Consider the following 18612-nt stretch of genomic DNA (forward strand, 5'->3'; position numbering starts at 1 on the left):
GAAGTTTGCGGAACGATAAGCCAACCGAATTCGACCAGATAAAATTCAGCAAACATGGTCTTGAATCGCGTCGAGGTCGTTTTTTTTGACTTCCATCGTCGCTAACGCAGGACACATTAAGGCTGTTAGGTGGGACGTCTGCCGCGTAAGACGGATGCGATCGCGAAAGGGAGAGAACTCTGCGTTAGGCCTATTTATTACCGGGAAGATAAAACCCTCGAGAGGGAGCCTGGGACCCTCGGCGAGGGCCTGTATCGATTTCGAGGCTCGCAGGGACCGCGGCAGGAAGACGCGTCCTTATGACGGAGTCGACCCGAAGCTTACCGCATAAATCTCGCCGGCTTAGGCGAGGCAATGCTGAACACGCGACCGGAGGATCCTTTTTCGAACGTGTATAAGCGCAGGCAGCTCCGCGCCGCGCTGGAACGTAGATCTTCATTCGCATACTTATTTCTCGACGGTGCACGCAGCCTGCGCAAACCACGCTGAGATTCTTGCTGAATTTCCGAGTGAAAAAGGAAAGTTGGCGACCTCTGCGCACCGTCGCACCGCGTCGCGTACAATCCGCAGAATCCACGCGAAGGAGGAGAAACTTTTCGTATTACTATCAAACCGAACCCTGTTCCGGTCGTTGAACGAGCTACTGGGCTAAACGCGTTTACCCTGCGTTCTTTCGTCGAGGCTCTCTACTTAACTATCCATGAGAACCGCTCCTGTTCTTGACTCGATGATCCTTTCCACAAGCCACCCATTGCCGGGCTACCGACACCCATGAGTGGGTCATTATGTAATTCGAATTCACGTAAATACTGTTCCAGTGTTCATGCCACTACTTGAGATCCCAGCTACTCTGCTACGAGTCCGGTGCAAACGTGCAGACAATTTAGTGCCGCCACTTTTATGCCATTTCCAATAAGCAATATTCAATCCTGGAGGTTCAAAAATCAATATTCAATGTTGAATGAATTGAAGTAGTTTATGTTAAATAAATATTTAATATTCAATGTTCACTGTTCAATATTGAATATTTGATGTTTAATATTCGATACTGAACATTTCAATATTCCTTGTGCAACATCAACAAATTTATGATTAAGCTAGCACACGCTGTGTATCAAGATCGTCAGCGAGGAACGAGAGTTAAAGCCTCCGAGTAAGCCGAGTTGTCGAGGATTTAGGTCGCGATTGGAATACTTGTTTCCTCCGATTGATACGTGCCTAAAGGATTCGAACTACTGTCGCGTGAATAATAATAGAACGGGATCGGGTGACGCGCGGATTAACAGCCTTCCGTATTCTTTTCACAGGCCGAGTCCCGGTCCCGGTCCCGGTCCCGGTCCCGGTCCCGATCCCGATCCCGATCCCGATCCCGACTGCACGTAGCTCGCCACGCACTGGCCATCCCGAACAACTCTCCCAGCCTGAACTCGCACACAAGCGAGCGGTCGTCGAGCACAGCCACTCAGCCACTCCGACGCCTGCATTCCTAGAAACCTTGTTCCCAACATCTCAGTCGAACTTCTTCTTCCTCTCTTCTCGTTCTCCTCCCACTCCTCGAAAAACCCTGTTCCCGGAATCCTCGGCGCTGCGTCGTATTTTCCCGCCAAATATCTCGGAGCGTAAGCGACGTGTCAAATTACAGGCCTCGTAAATTGCAGCCAATTGCCGGTGACGTGAAAACGAATCGATAAATTACGGCCGGACGAAACGCTTTTCCAGGAACCTGCCCCACTGCGATACGCCGAGTAACACACAGAACGCCGCGGTCCATTGTGAGCCAACGATTTATGCTATCGGCCGATGCGCGCGGATCAACGGTGAATCATTCGAATACTTGGTAGGGTAGATCATTCGTTTCTAGATCAGAAAATCAATTTCTCGAGACTCTAATCCAGCAACTGAAAACGCGCAACACTCTGATTGTTTATTCGATTCGTAGAAACGTTGTTGGACGTGTTGAATTTGAATTCGTTTCGAAATCCGTTCAACTTTTTTACCGGCTCGAGATATTATGCGAGCAAAAGTGCTGGCCCTCGAACCGGAGTTTGGCTCGCGAAGTCGTCGAGAATGCGCGAGGAGCGAAGACACGAAGAAACGGACTAACGATGCAGACCGCGGGTCAAGTGAATCATCGTTGAATAAATGAAGCATCAAAACCGGATGCGTCTAGCAACGCATTAGCATCGAACGGCTAGGTCAGTGCCAACGGGAGACGGTCCCAGATTAAGCAGGCAGGAGGTTAAGAACCGTTTTGTAGGATAATCGTGGCGCTAATTGTGCCAATCGTCGAGCATCGAAAGAAACCTGCGCTCGTAAACGCGATCGGACCTTCGTCGTTGCAGGAACATTAATCGCCGCGGCTAGATAAAAATACAAGGTTAACGTCACTCGTGTGCGAGAGAGATAAGAACCGGACACATCGTTGCCATAACTCGTGCAATCGAATGTCGCGACTGGAGCCTCTCTTTAATTATATTCTGAATTACGTAACCGCGCGTCACCGTGGGCGCAACGCTTTCCCGCCATCCTTCCGACCGAGCCGTTTCGCGAGCTTCTCGAGCCTTATTTCGTTAACAATGTCTTGCAATAAAAACGGAGATATTGTAATATTAATCGCCGGCACTGCGCCGCAACTTTTCTGTCGTTTAACGATTCATTATCGCGGGAACGCTCGAGCTATAAGAATCTCGGTCGCTGAATATTCACGTATCATTCTCCAATTAAGAGCAACCAGGGCAAAGAGCAATCCTTGATTAACCGAACTTTTAATCCCCGAGTTATTGATCCTCCAAACTCGTTCCGGCCGCGAATAGCTCGATCTAAAACGACTAAACTAATTTGATAGACCGGCGGAATTTTTGAACCGCCTTCCGACTAAGCGACTGCTCCATTATTCGAACATTTGTCGAGGTTCCGCCGTGAATAGATTACCAATCTTCCTGCACGAAATCCAATATTATGGCCAACACTGAATTCATTGAATTTAATATTCAACGTTTAACGATAGGTACTACATATAACCCGGCACCTATCGCGACGGTCACTGTAACCGGTTGTCCATTTCTTATTTTAGGATTACCGACGATTCTTGTATAGGAAATGGTAATTGGAATATTTTTTGAATTTCTTTGCTCCGCGAAAAATTCGTGCGATAACAGTGCGATAACAAGGCATTGTCTCGCAGCTTCCCAGCGATTGTATCAGGGGATGATAGAGTCGCGAAATTCCGCGGAAATCGGGTTTCGGCGGGAACGAAGGACGAGTAGTCGAGAGAAAAAACGAACACCGGGCGTAATATTTCGAGCAATAAATTGCACGCCATTTTGCAGCGCGGCGCGGCGCGGCGCGACGGGACGGAGAACATCGAAGGGCCGGAATTAGGCCATTCGATTCGCCGTAAAGTAATAAGCGTCGAGAGCAGCCAGCACCGCCACGAAGAAACGGTGTAGTTAATAATTCGATAATTTTGCAGGGACCGTGTAATAGGGCGACGTTTTACGGCCGACCAGCCGCCGGATCCGTCCGCGCGCGTATCCGCTGGGAACAGAGCGGAGCGGAGCGGAGGAGGAAGAAGAAGGCGGAGAACGCGCGGCGGACAAGTAACGAGGTTACCCGGACATCCCACAATTAATTTGCTTGCAAACGGTTACGCTTTGCGAGTAATTATTGAAAGTTCTGCCTTCCGCCGGTGCAAAGTGCAGTCGCTCTCTTCGTCGGCAGCGGCGATGCGTCGACGGCGTCGAGTTAAAAGCGTGGCGGACGTCAGCCGGCCGTAAAAGAATCGCCTCTCACTCCGTTAGATTTCCGATTCGGGGACCACGAGGGAACCATGGCGGACCAGCCCCCGGGAAGTCGCTGAATCGACAAACGGGGGGTCGGAATAAAAAGCTGTCGGGACCCGATTGCAACAGGTAGTATATTTTCGCGTATTATTCCCCGGCTGATTCGATTCGTAGCGAGGAGCCTATTTTCCGCAATGCTTTCTGCTGCGCAATGATTGTGCGCCGGAAAATTTCGTACGAATAATTTGTCGAAACTATGTGTTTTGGCAGCCGACGTTTCGCTCTGCCACGGTGACCGATCTGCGATCGAAACGATGTTCGAGTTTCCGCGTCGACGGAGAACGATTCGCTGCTGAAAGAATCAGGAAGAGACGTCTTTGGTCGCAAACTTTGTCCACCAACGACGCCAAACGGACGAATGGAATTGGTTTTTCAAACTGCTGAAAGGGACGCGGTCCCGCGCGAACGTTCGCAGTTTATGGACAATTGTCCGGACGATAAAGAATATTTTCTTCCTGGCCGGGACCCTCGGCGGCCCTGGGGCTTTTTACAGCCGCGGCGACCCGCCGCACCGGTTCGATAAACCCGAGAGTCAATAGATGTTAATTAAACCGCTCGGGAGCGTCATTAAAACACAATTAAAAGGGAGGTCCGGTGCAGCATAATTACAGCTGTCCGAACGCGTGTCGTTAAAATTTCGCCGGGTTGCCGATCGCGCGAAAACGTTCGCGGAACGGAGGCGCGGAATCCGCGGGATTGCCTCCCCGTGGATCGAGCGGTTACGTATTAAAGGATCCCTTCATATTTAATTACACTTTCTGGAATTTCGTCTCGTCCCGTATCGCGGCGACCTTTCAATTTAAACTCATGTCCATGCATCCTCTTCAAACATCCCCGCCGCGCCGGCACGACCCCATTCATCCGACTACATTGTATTTCTACCTGCGTTCCCGCTCCTATTTCCTCCATCGCGATCCCTCGTGTCACGGCGAATATTACGAGTCACTCGATCGTTTGTTAGTCAATCTTGAATGGTCGTGTTCACTGCTTCACGTTTCGTTTCAATATTGAATGTTCGCCGTTTAATGTTGAATATTCAGTGTAGGCAGCTCAACATTGCATACTAAATGTTCAATGTTGAAGGTACGATGTTCAACATTCAATGTTAAAGGTACAACTAGCAATATTCGATGTCGTGTAGTGAATATACAATGTTGAATCGTCAATATTAAATGTTGCGAATTTAATATACAGCGTCGGATTTTCAGTATTCATTATTGTATGTTTTCCAAAGCCAATCTCCAGGAGAATAAAATAGATCGAACCAGAGTGGCAACGAAGCGAATTTTCAAGACGAATTTCTCTCCCGAGGAACATTCTTTTCACCCGATAAGCTAATACTTCCGCGCCAAGAATCGCAATGGATCGTTGGTCGTTTTTCAACCTGGTGGAACGTGCGATATGATTAACAGGTTGAATGCCACGGGAGTCACCGGTGACCGGCACCTAACTTGGCCGTGACGCCATGGGGACCACCGGTGACCGGGCGTACCCGGATTTAAAAAAAACATAAGAAAGTTAGACAAAAGACAACACTTATAATTTCTTATTATTATCATCGTTGATGTAGTGGTGTGAAGAAATGGATGCAGTATAAAACATTTGAAACATGTTTATACGTTGTAAATTATCTATTGTATATAATATTTCAACATTATATGTATCGCTAAATGGAAATTTCATCGTGGCGCCACGGACAATCCCGGTAAAATTGGCGTGGCATTCAACCTGTTAAGGCTTCGGGTACTATGGACACCTGTACACGCGTTTAGAATGTTTATTGATTTCAACTGCTTTCCCAATTTATATATTTAACTTTGTTTATTTCAATACTGTACTAATTTTATATTAATCATGCAACTGCATGGAAAAAAGTGCCGCAGAACGTTGAATTCACGAACTAAATATTCACGGAATAAAAATCGTGGAAACCAATTCGATGGGCTACTAAAGATGAAATAAAATGGAGAAGGATGAATGAAGGGAAAAATGAATTCTTCGAAGAATGATCATTTTCGAAACGCTCCGGGAACCGTGTAACCTTTCGCATTATAAATAAACTGTTAACGCGGTAACGATCTTTCGCGAATAAACTACCATATACATAAAATGACATTTTGGCGTGCAGCGATGCGGAACGGGCTCGCCAGCAGCTTTTCGAAGTCAACTTCATTCGGCTCGCGCAAATAAAAAAAAAGAGAAAAAAAAATGAAATCACCGGAACCATGACGCGAAAAAATATTCCGCGCGCGGATCCGCGGAAAAAAACTGTTTACAAACACAGCCCCGCGGGGCCCGCGAAATTATAGTCGGCGAAACGGGATTTATGGCGGTTGCGGATTATATTCGTTCGACTGTCATGATTGCTGCCAAGAGCAGTAACGAAGCCAATTCAATTTCCTTACTACCCGAAACTGGCCCCCTAACCCAATCATTATTCCCAGAGCATCGATATTCCGCGAACGGTTAGAAACGATTTCCAAACGTTCCGCTGTTTCGAGACGTTGCGCTGAATTATAGAGAGATATCGACGAACCTCTACCCCCAAATTTTGACACAGTACAGGTTGTCGATTAATACTCTCGAAATATCCAACGAGGAGCAAGATTATTCAAAGTATGCGAGACATTTTCGGAGCCGTTGGGAACGACATAAACGCGCGAACGCATTCGCGGTATAGTAAAAACAATTCGATACCTGTGTTATCGATATTCGTTCCGAAAATTCAGCGAAGATTTCCAGCGTCGCCGATCTCTCGCGCGGCCTCGTACGAAACGCGATAGAGCTCGTTTACAGCGCGCTTTCGCGACAGCAAACAATTCCTTCGACAAGATTACGCCGCCATTTTGCAGTTTACACAACAACTGACGGTCGAAGGAAGCGCGATCGCTCTCGGGTGGCCGCGATATCCGTGGGGACCCCCGAACGCGGCGGAGAGGACTACGGATCGGCAGAATCCAACGCGAGAGCTCAATCCTATCGAAAGTAGTTTGGATCGCGAACCTGTTCGCGACGCACGACTCCGTCGATGACGCAACCGTTCGAAGGTTCTTTTGATCGGCGACCGCGCTCGTTATCCTCGTGATTCGCGCGCGCACGCGATCTTCGAGATTCGATACGAAAAAAACGAGGCAACCTTCTAGGGCCGGCTGATATTTCGCGGAGTTCGCGAGAGTTCGGAGGAGAAAGTTCTGGTACCGGAAGTCGCGAGTTGAACGCGAGCGGTGAGCGGGGGGGAAGGTCGCGCGAGAGTTTTCGAAGCTGGGGATCGACCGATCGGGACGATACTCACGTAAACGGTGGGCTGCGCAGCGCGGCCGTCCGTCGGCAGGTCGAGAGCGTAAAGTATATCCAATAATCCACAGTGAACGAGAACCGTAGTACTGCACTGACAATAAAACTCTCACTTTCTTTCGAAGCCGCCGAACAATATCGGCTATTCCTCTCGGCTCACTGATTTCAGATCACCCACACAAGCAGAAGAGAAACAGTCGCGCACCACTTCGGAGGTTTAACCGAAGCACACCTTTTTTTCACGGGACGAGGACAAAATAGAAGAGCGGAGAAGCACCACAAACAATACGCGGCTGCATCAATGGAGAGTACTCGATGCGGCGCGGCGCGGCGCGGCTCGGCGACCGAGTCGGTGATTGAATGACGCCGGGCTTCCAACGTCTCTGCGCGTCCGCGGAGGAACCGTCGGGCTATTGTATCCGGAGGAGGAAAATATTGCAGCTGAAAAGCGCGAACGTTAGCAGCGTACCGCACTCGACAGATACTCGGCAGGAACTGACGCGTACGCGGGACGGTTGACGCGACGCGACGCGCGCTCCGTTCCCGTCGACGGCCACACTCGAATCGAAAGAAATCGAACGGTTCGACTATTGCTCCGGCGGGGAGGGAAAATCGAAACGCGGCTGCGAGTGGGGGGCCGTTTGATAACGAACGGGATCGCGGGACAACACCGTCGACGGGAACGAACGCGAACGCGATCCGAAAACGGAGTCCGACGCCGAAACTAACGCGATAATTCGAGCGATAAGGAAAAGTGAAACGGCCGATCCGATGGAAGGCGGACGGGAGCGCGATGCGTTAACGATGATCGAAGATGCTCGCTCGAAACAAGGGGGACGGAAAGCGAGACCATATAGAGCGCACGCGTGCGTTCTAACGCGCTTTTCGTTACGTAAAAGAAGTGCGCGTTGGTTGAACATCGGGGAGACTGACGACGAACACTGCACTCGGTGTACACTACTCCGTACACTCGGCACACTCGGCACACCCGGCACACTCGCGGTAAAAGGCGTAGAGACGCGGTGGCTCGTCGGGGAAATGAAAGCCGGCGGCGAGGCTAACCTACTTCTCTCCTTTCTGGAAACACTTTCGGAGCAGCAACAACGCCGACGACTGCGACGAAGAAGACTGCGACGGCGGCGACGTCGACGCCGATGCTGCAGCGTAGACGCTCCGGCTCTTCTCCTCGTCCCTCTTGCGTCGTTGTTCGCAGCCGGGACCCTCGCGCGTACGGCTCCGGTGTTTGCGTAAACCGCGACACCGCGACTTCGCGAAACCAGAAAACAAACAACTGCCGTGTCGAGGATGCGTCTTGTTTGCAGGAAACCTCGGCTCCACTCTTTTCTCGCTGGGCGGAACTCGTCGTCGTCGCGGGGGACAGGGGGGCACAGACGGAGAACAGGGAACCCACATGCACAGACACTGTGAACGCGCGCGCGCCCGCGCCTGCCCGCAGAAGGGAGTGAGAGAGAGAGAGAGGAGGAGAGAGAGAGGAGAAGAGAGAGAGACAGCGCAGACAGGCAATATGACACGATCCGGCTACGGCGGAGGTCCGACTCGAACTGAGCGCCGAGCGGCTGATCGAGGCCGACGTGGGCCGACTCGACACTCCACCGACTCGAACGGAGGCGCTCGCCGATAGCAACCTCACCGCTCCTTCCCGCCCTGCTCACCCTCCGCTGCCCCCTTCTGCCCCTCTCGCTACCCTGACGGCCCCCTCCGCCTCCCGCCTCTGTCTCGCCTGCGCCCTCTACGCCTCTTGCTCCTGCTCTTGCTCTTGCTTTTGCTCTTGCTCTTGCTCTTGCTCTTGCTCCTGCTCCTGCTCCTGCTCCTGCTCCTGCTCCTGCTCCTGCTCCTGCTCCTGCTCCTGCTCCTGCTCCTGCTCCTGCTCCTGCTCCTGCTCCTCCTCCTCCTCCTGCTCCTGCTCCTGCTCCTGCTCCTGCTCCTGCTCCTGCTCCTGCTCCTGCTCCTGCTCCTGCTCCTGCTCCTGCTCCTGCTCCTGCTCCTGCTCCTGCTCCTGCTCCTGCTCCTGCTCCTGCTCCTGCTCCTGCTCCTGTTCGTCCCTCTCTTCCCGCTCGCGAGCACACAGAGCCCGCCTGCCCCGCTCTCCGGCCGATAGTCCACCCGCGAGCAGTCTCGCGTTCCCGCTCTTTCCCCTCGGAAACAAGCCGTCGTGCTTCGCCTCTCTGCTCTTACTATTCCCGCCGGCAGCCTCCCACCAAAGTTTCCGACACACCGGTAACTTATCGGAATTTACTCGTTACTCCGAATTCGTGAGCGACCGCGTGCGCCGCGATAATGCTGCAGCGCCTGCTCACCACGAGAATACCCGGGACGCGCTGGGACGCGGCGAAACCGCAGCTCCGCTGTGCGCTCAAGGAATCTGCCAAGAAAGTTGAACCCGATCGCGAACGGGATACAGTAATTGGGTGTTACTCTCGGTTCGAGGAACGTCGATCGGTCCCGCGCCGGTAATTAATTGAGCCGATGCAGATCCGAGTTCATGCTCGGACGGAGGAAATCCTCCTGCACCGCTTACATCGCGCGCGACTTTTTATCGGCGAGACCATTTGTTCCGGGTATATTTACTTTCTCTGACACGACGTTGTGTAAGCAATGGAACACGTATATGTACGAACTCGTTAAAGGAACTTCAAAATCCGAGCGATGATAGATTCTGTGGCAATAAACATGGCGTCCGTCGCAATAAAGAATGAAAGAAGGAAAAAAGGAGAATAAACGCGTGAACGTACGAACGTAGCAAACTCTCGATTTTGCAGCTTAAAAGATGGAAAGTAATATTCCGATCGTGTAATTCGGCTAAAAGGAGAGGAGCCAAAGATTCGATTTGAATAATGAAGAAGCGTCTAAAAATTTCAGCGTTCGCTCCGAAATCGCGGTTCAGCGTTCGCTGTATGTATTCCGGAGATACACGACGTCAAAGATAACAGTTTCGAACCGCATTTGCTTCACCGAGGACCGAAAATAATCCGATGGCACTGCGATTGCGCGACCACGGATCGGAGCCGATCGTTCTCGCCGCGATACTGGCGCAGTTTCATCGCTAATATTTCACGTGGCAAAGAAATGAGCCGTGTTATTTATGTAAAGTGGCCAGAAGCACCCCGTGTGCAAGAGCTGCAAAGATGTACGAAAGGGTGGAGAGAAAAGACAGCGGGAGGGCGCGCTGAAAGGAAAAGAGTAAGGGGGAAGAAGGAGAGAGAAAGAGAGAGGACGAGGAAAGTAGAGAGACAACAGTCGGAGGGGGAGAGAGGCGGCGAGCGAGCTGAAAACAGGCCGTAGGTATTCAGGTCAAATGCCTGGCAAAGTGAACAAGTATTTCTTTCACGTGTACTTATCAATGCGCCGATAGTCGGTCTCTAATGAATTGAGGCTCGGGCGAAATCTCGTGAACAGTGAATAACAATTTAGGAAGCTTCCTTGTTAAGCTGTTAAACTATTACGCGTTGCTTTCGTGATCCATCGATCCAGCTGGTCGGATAAAATCTAATGTCACGTTGAAACTGTCCTCTTAGAATTCATGTAGCACATTCAGTCGATCACATTTTACTTACACTAATTCCTAACTGGTCTTTAAAATTCATTTTGGGTTATCGCGAAACTTACTCTAAAGTGACCGATAACGTATTATTCATTTTACATGTCTCGCTATAATTTCAAGAACACTTTGCCACCTTCGGGCGTGTACATGCGACGGAACGCGTTGCTCTAAACCCAGGCGAAATTTGAGGTTTGAAGGGCGGCCAGTGGCAGCGGTGCCTGCAGGTCGAGAGATAGTTAGCCTCTCTGATCGACAGCAACGTCTTCCGCGGGATCGAAGATGAAGCGAGTGACGGCTGTTCCAGTGATTAATGTCGCGCAGTCTCGATCGGCCGCTGTGTTTACCGGCACGGTGTCTACAACTTGTTGGACACCGCCGCGAATCGTGACTAGACACGTACGAAAGTTACTCAACGCCTTCGGTAAGTCGGCAAGGTTTCGCGGGACCGCATTATACAGCTAATGCAGCCGGCCGACCGTGCCTCGCCCCGTCTCGGAAAACTCGCACACGCGCGCAACCGGCAATTTGCCGGTCCGCGACGAGATTATCGCGCGGAAACAAAACGGGATTGTGCGGGATCGTAATGACCGTGTGTGACTTTAACTTTGAATAATGCAAGGACACCTGGCCACGGCGATACAACGATTTATGTACCTGTTCCCTTTTTCGTCGCCAGCCTCGAGACTTTGCGGAATCGCGACTTCAATTGTGGCCGAGCTGCCAGCGGACAACGTCGCGTGCCTGGAACAAAGGACTCCTTAGAATTCTTCGGTACCAGCTTTTCGAACTCGAAGCCGCACGCGGCCGTTTCGCGCCGACCGAAAGGATTTGCACGAACACGATCCCAGCTTTATTTCGGCTTTTCGAAAAACAGACCTTCGACGGTATTACACTAGGAGTCGGCGCTATATATCTTCTGGAGAGATTCCAGGGCCAGCCAGGAGCCACGGCAAAGTAATGATCTCTTTTTTTGGAAGCATTCCAATGTTTCTCGATTCGATAGTTCTTACATTTCGCAGAACCCGTGATATTTTAAGTATAGAGCAGCCTCGGATTGCATTGTTTTGGGGGCACGTCGCGTTATTAGATCGACACGGCTGACGAACATCCCCTAAATACGTCGAGGGGTCACGCTCTATTGGAAGAGTTTCATTTCGTAGACGTTTTATTGTTAATTGTGTCAATCGAAGGAAGCAGAGGGTTAATAAACAGGGTTCTCGGTGAAATCGCGTTCGTTTCATCTCCAACTTTCGGCATGGTTTTAATTACATATCGGATGTTGGCTGGCTGGCTGACTGGCTGGCGCAGGTAACCAGATAGCCAATATTTTTGAGCGGGTATATTAGCGCGTATTTGTTGCGGAAGAACGTGCAACTTCTAATTAAGGTAATTCGACACGTTGTAGCGAGCAGTGTAGAAACACCCCGCACCCATATCCCGGGCGTTCAGTAAAATTGTAAAACTGAGCCCCTTTCCCCTGCGGTTAGGTCGCGTTATATTCATAATTTAACCCATTCCAGACCCTACAGCTACCGATAATTAATTCCAATACACATGTCCAGCGACTTTTTTCAAGCCACCACTCATCGTGGTCCCGAATCCTTTGAAAGATTGTTTCAATTCATTTACTTTCGACATATACTTTTACAAGTTTTTGCATAGATAGCGCATAGATTCGCCGGGCTTTTGTCGACCCCGTTAGTCACTTTTCTTCTCCTCTTCGCTGTTGCGTATTGTATCTCACAACACAGCCGTATAATAACCTATCTCCGCCTTGTATCGTTCATCGTATCATTCCTGAGCGAGCGAGGCTGGGAGCGGAGAACGAGGGACGACAGACGCGGGCGTATAACCGGCGCGCCATTAGTATTTGCGGCTAAACCTCCTTACGGATTCCACCGACAACAGTTTCCTCGGCGAGCGTCAAACAACGCGATGGCTTTCCACGGTAATCTATCGATCGACAACGATACCACGCCAATTATCGAACATGGCTTACCGTGTACTCGAAATACGAGCCCGGCGAAAGTAGTCACCGATCAACCGGCTCGAGCATTCGATTATTCGAGCCACGAGGAAAGGAACCTGCTGACAGGTTCACTCGATCCTCGCATCAACTTACCCACTCTATACCAGTGTTTTCCAACGTCAGCTAATTTTCAATATTTTAATTACTCTCGGTACATAGTTTCGCGATTGCAGTGTAATTTATTACCGAAAATAGAAACCGTTTGGATGTCGCAAACTGTAGAGATCTAAAGGTTAAAATCGACGATATTATTACCAGGGCGAACACCCCATTTCAGCACTTCAACTGCATCCTCCAGTTCAGAAAATAAAAAATCCCTCCACTCTACAAAAACATGGTGATATTATGATAAAAATCGTACTAACCAATCGTTCTCATTGTCATAAAGAAATCGTCATTAGTAGCATTCGAGTCCTAGGTAGCAGTACACTGTGAATGGAAGCGTCCTAAAGCTCTATACATACACGATTCCAGCAGCATATAAAAAGGAAGTGGCGAAGAAAAAGCCTCCCTTGTTTATTCAGGAAAGGGTGTAGTGCGTCCGCAGTTGGCGATAATTATGGGTCCTCGTTCTTATGGCACTGGTAACGGGATAGGTATCCCCATAGGGACGTGTCCGCAGAAATGGTAGGGGAAAGAGAAAAGCGCGACGCGGTGTATCGTCTACACGAGTCAAGCAGGACTTGGTCAAGGCAGGTCAAGTCTAAACCCGATACTGTCGCGAGTCGCGGCTGCAATCCATGGAGGAGATCGTCTCGACCGATGGGGGCCGTACGACCGCACGGCCTTGAACCAGCCTCGCACGGCCGTGACTTTATCGAAACGCGGCTGCAAACCGCGCCGGGTATGGGTTATCCCGCCGCGCCGCGTCTTTCCAGCTTTTCCACGCGCCACTTCTCCGCTTTCTACGGCTGGTTTTCCGGTTCCCTCGATTGGTTCCGTTTCCGCGAAAAGAAACCGAGCCTGTATCCGCTGACGAGCGAACGGAATCGAATCGGCGCAAGAAAATGTCACCCTGCAATTTCGGGAGGCGGCCTTTCGCGAACGGTGCAAAATTATCACCGTTTAAGGGTGCGAACTTTCAATGAAAACATTTCTTTTTTGTTTCGTGAACTGTTAAACGTTACAGTTTCTAAATAACATTCCTGGAACCTTGCCTACAATTAATAACAGAGATCAGTGTCCAGAATGTCCCAAGACTCACGACTCCCTCAATTTGTTGAATGAGGTGGGTCGCAAAGAACACCTGTTCCTACCATTGGTCACGGTCAAGGTGTCGGGATAATGTAGGGTCTTTGTAAATAATTCGCTGCTCTGCGTGCAACTTGACCTCTGCGCCGTGTACAAACGGCAAGCTTTATGCAAACGGTACGGACGTAGCAGGTGTTCTAATTTTTGCAAACCGGAGTGTGTACGGTTCTTAAGCCGGGCTATATAATTAAGCGGGAACGTGTGACGCGTTCAGAAGGGCGAATAAAGCGCGTACGTTTTCACCCGCACTGACCTACCCTCCGGTAGTATTTAAGAGCAACCCTTGCTTCGCGTTTAACCTTTTGAACCCGAAGCTATTTTGACTCCGAAACCAAGATCGTCTCTTCCTGCTCACAGTATTTCTAGCCGAGATCGTTGTTTTCACTTTGAACTGGTAATTTTTAGCACGTTTGCAACAAACAATATATGGAGCCTGAACAATTTATCGAATATAAATTGATAATGTAAAAGTTACTTTGACAAATGTAATTTTTAAATAATACTTGAGCTTCTTGTTAATATTTAAGAATAATATTAAGCAATATTAACCCTTAGCGCTCGACGCCATTTTAACCCCAAATTCAAAACTATATTGGATGATCTACAGCATCTATATATTTTATACGATTTATAGCCGCAATTAAGCTTACGAAATTGAGTATATACAAAACAGATTTGATAGTATAACAATTTTATTATAGAACATTATATGACAATCTTAGTGGTACTCAGAGTTACCACTTGAGTGCAAAGGGGGTAAGGATCACAGAAGAAACGCAGCCATCGAAATCCATCAATGTTTCCAGCCTCAGACCCGCGCGGCTAAAATTGAGACTTGTCCAACGACTCGTCGAAACCAGTCTTTTATCATTTTTCAGGTTTCACAGTTTAATTTTAGCCGCGTTCGCCAGCCGCGCAGCGCCGCGTCGTGTAACTAATTTTCAGGGAATTCCGCGGAAACGTAAACGCGTCGCGCGTTACGGTTTCGCGAAAGGTTCGCGGTAGTTTGATCTACTTCTGCCGCCGGAGTACGGCCACGGTGGAAGGAAGGAAGGAAGGAAGGAAGAAGAGTCGGGCGAAGGAAACAAATCGGAGTACACCGTTACGAAAGTTATTACAGTTACAGGTATATTTAGCACGGTTGACTGCCGCAACCGTGGCCCTCGACAGTGGACTCGAACTGGCATTCGGCCACTGTTCCCACGTGCCGTCACATCGTGAAACCACATCGTGCAACGTATCCATGCGCGTCGTTTAACCGAAACTGAAGAGTCAAAATTTATCATAGTGGAAGACATTGGAACTCTTTTATGTTATTCACTTTGTTGGAATATATTATATCGAAAATGAATGTTCAAATTTGGTAAAAATCTAGTCTCGCTTACATGCGGCGCACGCAGCGCATTGTTTGCCTTATCAGAAATTCTAGACACGTTTGAATCGATCTGGAGAAAATCTTGATTTCTTCTCCTCGAAAAATCCGTCGATTAGAATCGAGTTTCGGAATCTCTGTGCAAAAGCGAACGGCATGGCGGAAAAGAAAACGCAGATCGCGGTCCGCCAGGCCGCGAGGTTCGAAGGCTAAATAAATACGCGTGGTCTCGTGGTTCTACCAGAATGCCGGCGTGGCGGGGAGAGCCAACGGTCGAGGAGTTGGCAACACCGCTCGCGGCGAGGCGCGGCGAGGTGCAACGGTGCACCGTGCACTGCACCGGTTGCAACGGGAGGCAACGTTGCAGTCGGTTGACGCGACGCGCGATGCTTGTGCCTGGCCCATCGGCCAGCGTGCACACCGCACACGTGGATCGTTGCAGTTGAGGTGTGCACACGCGTGCACGTGTGTGTGTGTGTGTGCGTGTCCGAGAGCCGACTTGGAGAGCGCGAGAAATCGGAAGAGCGGCCGACCGAGCTGAACGACTGACGGAACGTTTCTGAACGCATGGGCGGCGAGAGCGTTCTCGCGTGTTGCCTTACGCGAACGAGACACGCGTTCGCGAATCAAGTGCACTCTCAAGGTTGTCGCAGAAATTTCCTCTGGCCTCGTTTGAAAAAATTTCCAGAGACACGTGTTTCCGCTCTGATCGGTCCGTACGGGAATAGGTTTCAGCACGGGAAACCGGAGTCACTCTAATTAATTTCTCCCATCGGACTTTCGTCGCGCTGTTAGCCGATTTTTACGCTAAATAACAACTGTCTATGTTCGAGCACCAGTTTCTGTGGTAGTCGCGACATTTACTTATTTATTTTTGTCTCGACTTCAAAAATACATATTATGTCTCGAATGTCGCTTTGGAGCGCGACGAAAGCGCTATACGCATACGTACCGCGGAAACGGCGCCGGAAACACACAATTACTCGGTTTTTTAGAATTTCCTCGGAAAATAACTTTTTCTAAGTTTTTCCAAGGCGATATTCGTATTTCTTGTGCCTATCCACGGACATTTCGAGCATCGAGAATCGTCGGAAAGCCATATTAAAAGCTTTTACTCATGAAAGATCGAGAAGAACCTCTCCTCTGTTTGCGATTGCGAGATCGCGAGCTATTATGCCGCGCAAACGAGTAAACACCGTCGAATTGTAGACTCGGAGCAGAATGATTTTCCGCTAATTAAGGCCGCTATCGCACGATTCTACTCGGATGCAACGGGAACAACTCGGCAGATGTAAGAAACCGCTTGCCTAAGGAACATACTGTATATGTATAATCGTGCCTGCATTCGTACATAAGTTTCTTAAAGTTCCACCACGCGACCCGGACAGCTTTTAAAAAACGAAGAAGGCGCGGCTGTCCAGTTATCGGTTGCCAGATAAAGTCTCGAAACGATCGGTACGCAAGGTACGTCCGCGGTGGCCAGTTTTATACTAGGTGCTCGCGATTTTCAATTCCTCGTGAACAAGGAAAGCTCGCGGAAAGCAAAACAGTGTATTCGGCTGAGCGGAACGCTTTGGGCACTTTCGTGCATTGCGAAAGATCCAAACGGAGGCCGGAGGAGAATGATTTGGGTCGTGACCCAGATTTGCCATTCTGTTTCGCTCTTTCTCGCTCTTTCCCCGTCGTTTTTGCACCGTCTTGCTCCTCGCGCGGCGTTCGCCTGCTCTTTCGCACGCCCGCCGCCGATTCGCTCGCTCGCGTTGCTACATCGCCAAACGCCGTAATTGGCCCCGGTTGATCGGACGTCCTCGCGGCGGGGACTGCGGACGATCTAGCATCGCGAAGTCGAACGCAAACTGTCGAAACGCTCCAATGGGCACATCATACGTGGTACCCGGTGCAATTAATTTCATCGGTAAACGGGGCCGAAGGATCCTATTAGCGGGTCATCGTCGAATTCGATCGATCGAATCGAGCGGCCCATATGCAGCCCGCAACCGAACAGTGCCACGATAACACTAGAATGATTGCTGCTTACTCTCAAAATACAATGCGATCTCCGCCTTATGCTTTTTTAATAGATTTAGGAAGTGACCTACAAATGATTCATTTTTATTACTAAATCTCTAGTCATCGTTGTTCAGATGTAAAAGAGTAGTATTATATATTCGCAATTTTCCGTTGCGCATGTTTGTTCGTGATCAAGTTTTTGTTCGTGATACGGAAGAAGGGGTTGAATCTGTCCAACTCCTTTTTTTTATCACAGGCACGCGAACCTTATATACATTGCAATAATATTATAGTAGCATTGAATATCGAGAATCGTCGTGCAATGGAGAGAATGAATAAAAATTGATCGCATGCATTTGTTGACGGACGTGTCGAACACCGATAGGGAACAAATACCTCGTTCGGTTTATAGATTTCCAGAGCAGGCCGCGTATCGGTTTTCGTTATTTGCCCGCATGATTTTACGAGCGTTTCCTTCGTTGCGGGGCTGTTACAATTCTCCAGCTTATCGTAATCACTTCACCCGTTCATAACGGGCATATTTATGCTGCAATTAACTCTCGTTAGCGGAAAGCCCATCAAGTACATGACTACACCGGTATATCAGTCACTCCGCTCCGCGCCGCGTCGCGTCGCGCCGCATCGGCTGATTTCGTTACGCGCCGCGCCGCGTCGCGTAGCGTCGGGGCAACGTGCCATGCCGCCGCAATCCTCCGAGCGGAATTAACAATACGACCCGCCAAGAACCGCCTCAATGACCCACACGCGGCCGTCTTATTGTCATTACTCGCGAGTAATTATCCTCGAAACCGGGTCGATGGGCCAAACGAAACAGTGCCGCGATACGAACGTCTGACAAAAATTCCTCGAGCTCTCGCGGTGCTCATTTCCGCCGATTCGGTCGGCTGCCTCGCGTTAGCCGATCTCGTCGCTGGTTGGTGCTCGTCAATAACTGTTTCTCGTCAATAACTCGTAAACGCAGCCGTGAGGAACATTTTTGTAAAGGGTAAAGTTACTTCAAATGACTTTTGGGACACCCTATATATCATGGTGTTTTGTAAATTACCACGCTTTCTTTCGCACCAATTTCGCGGGAACAATTCGATTCATGAGTCATTTCGATTTGTTGAAACTTGCTAACGTTCTCCGCGAAGCTTTTCGCGTCGGTTTTTGCGGGCGAGACTAGACGGGGCCCGATAAGATCGACACGGCATTGTCGCCGAGAATCGCATCGTAAAAAATGATTGCGGCG

At 49.8% G+C, this 18612-nt stretch overlaps 1 protein-coding gene across 6 annotated transcripts in view; it reads right to left on the reverse strand.

Moving 5' to 3' along the window:
• Positions 1–8687, reverse strand: part of LOC144476781 (uncharacterized) — a 237388-nt gene extending 228701 nt beyond the window's left edge. For 2 of the 6 annotated variants that reach the window (XM_078194001.1, XM_078194006.1), the window contains exon 1: positions 7135–8163. The gene's annotated coding sequence lies outside the window, so the exon portion shown is untranslated. Of the gene's footprint in view, positions 1–7134; positions 8164–8198 lie in introns of those variants that run through there. The other 4 variants (XM_078194007.1, XM_078194004.1, XM_078194002.1 and 1 more) reach the window with 4 other exon arrangements.
• Between the last annotated feature and the right edge of the window lie 9925 nt (positions 8688–18612).

This window comes from Augochlora pura, chromosome 11 (assembly GCF_028453695.1).
Source record: "Augochlora pura isolate Apur16 chromosome 11, APUR_v2.2.1, whole genome shotgun sequence".
Classification (NCBI taxonomy): domain Eukaryota; kingdom Metazoa; phylum Arthropoda; class Insecta; order Hymenoptera; family Halictidae; genus Augochlora; species Augochlora pura.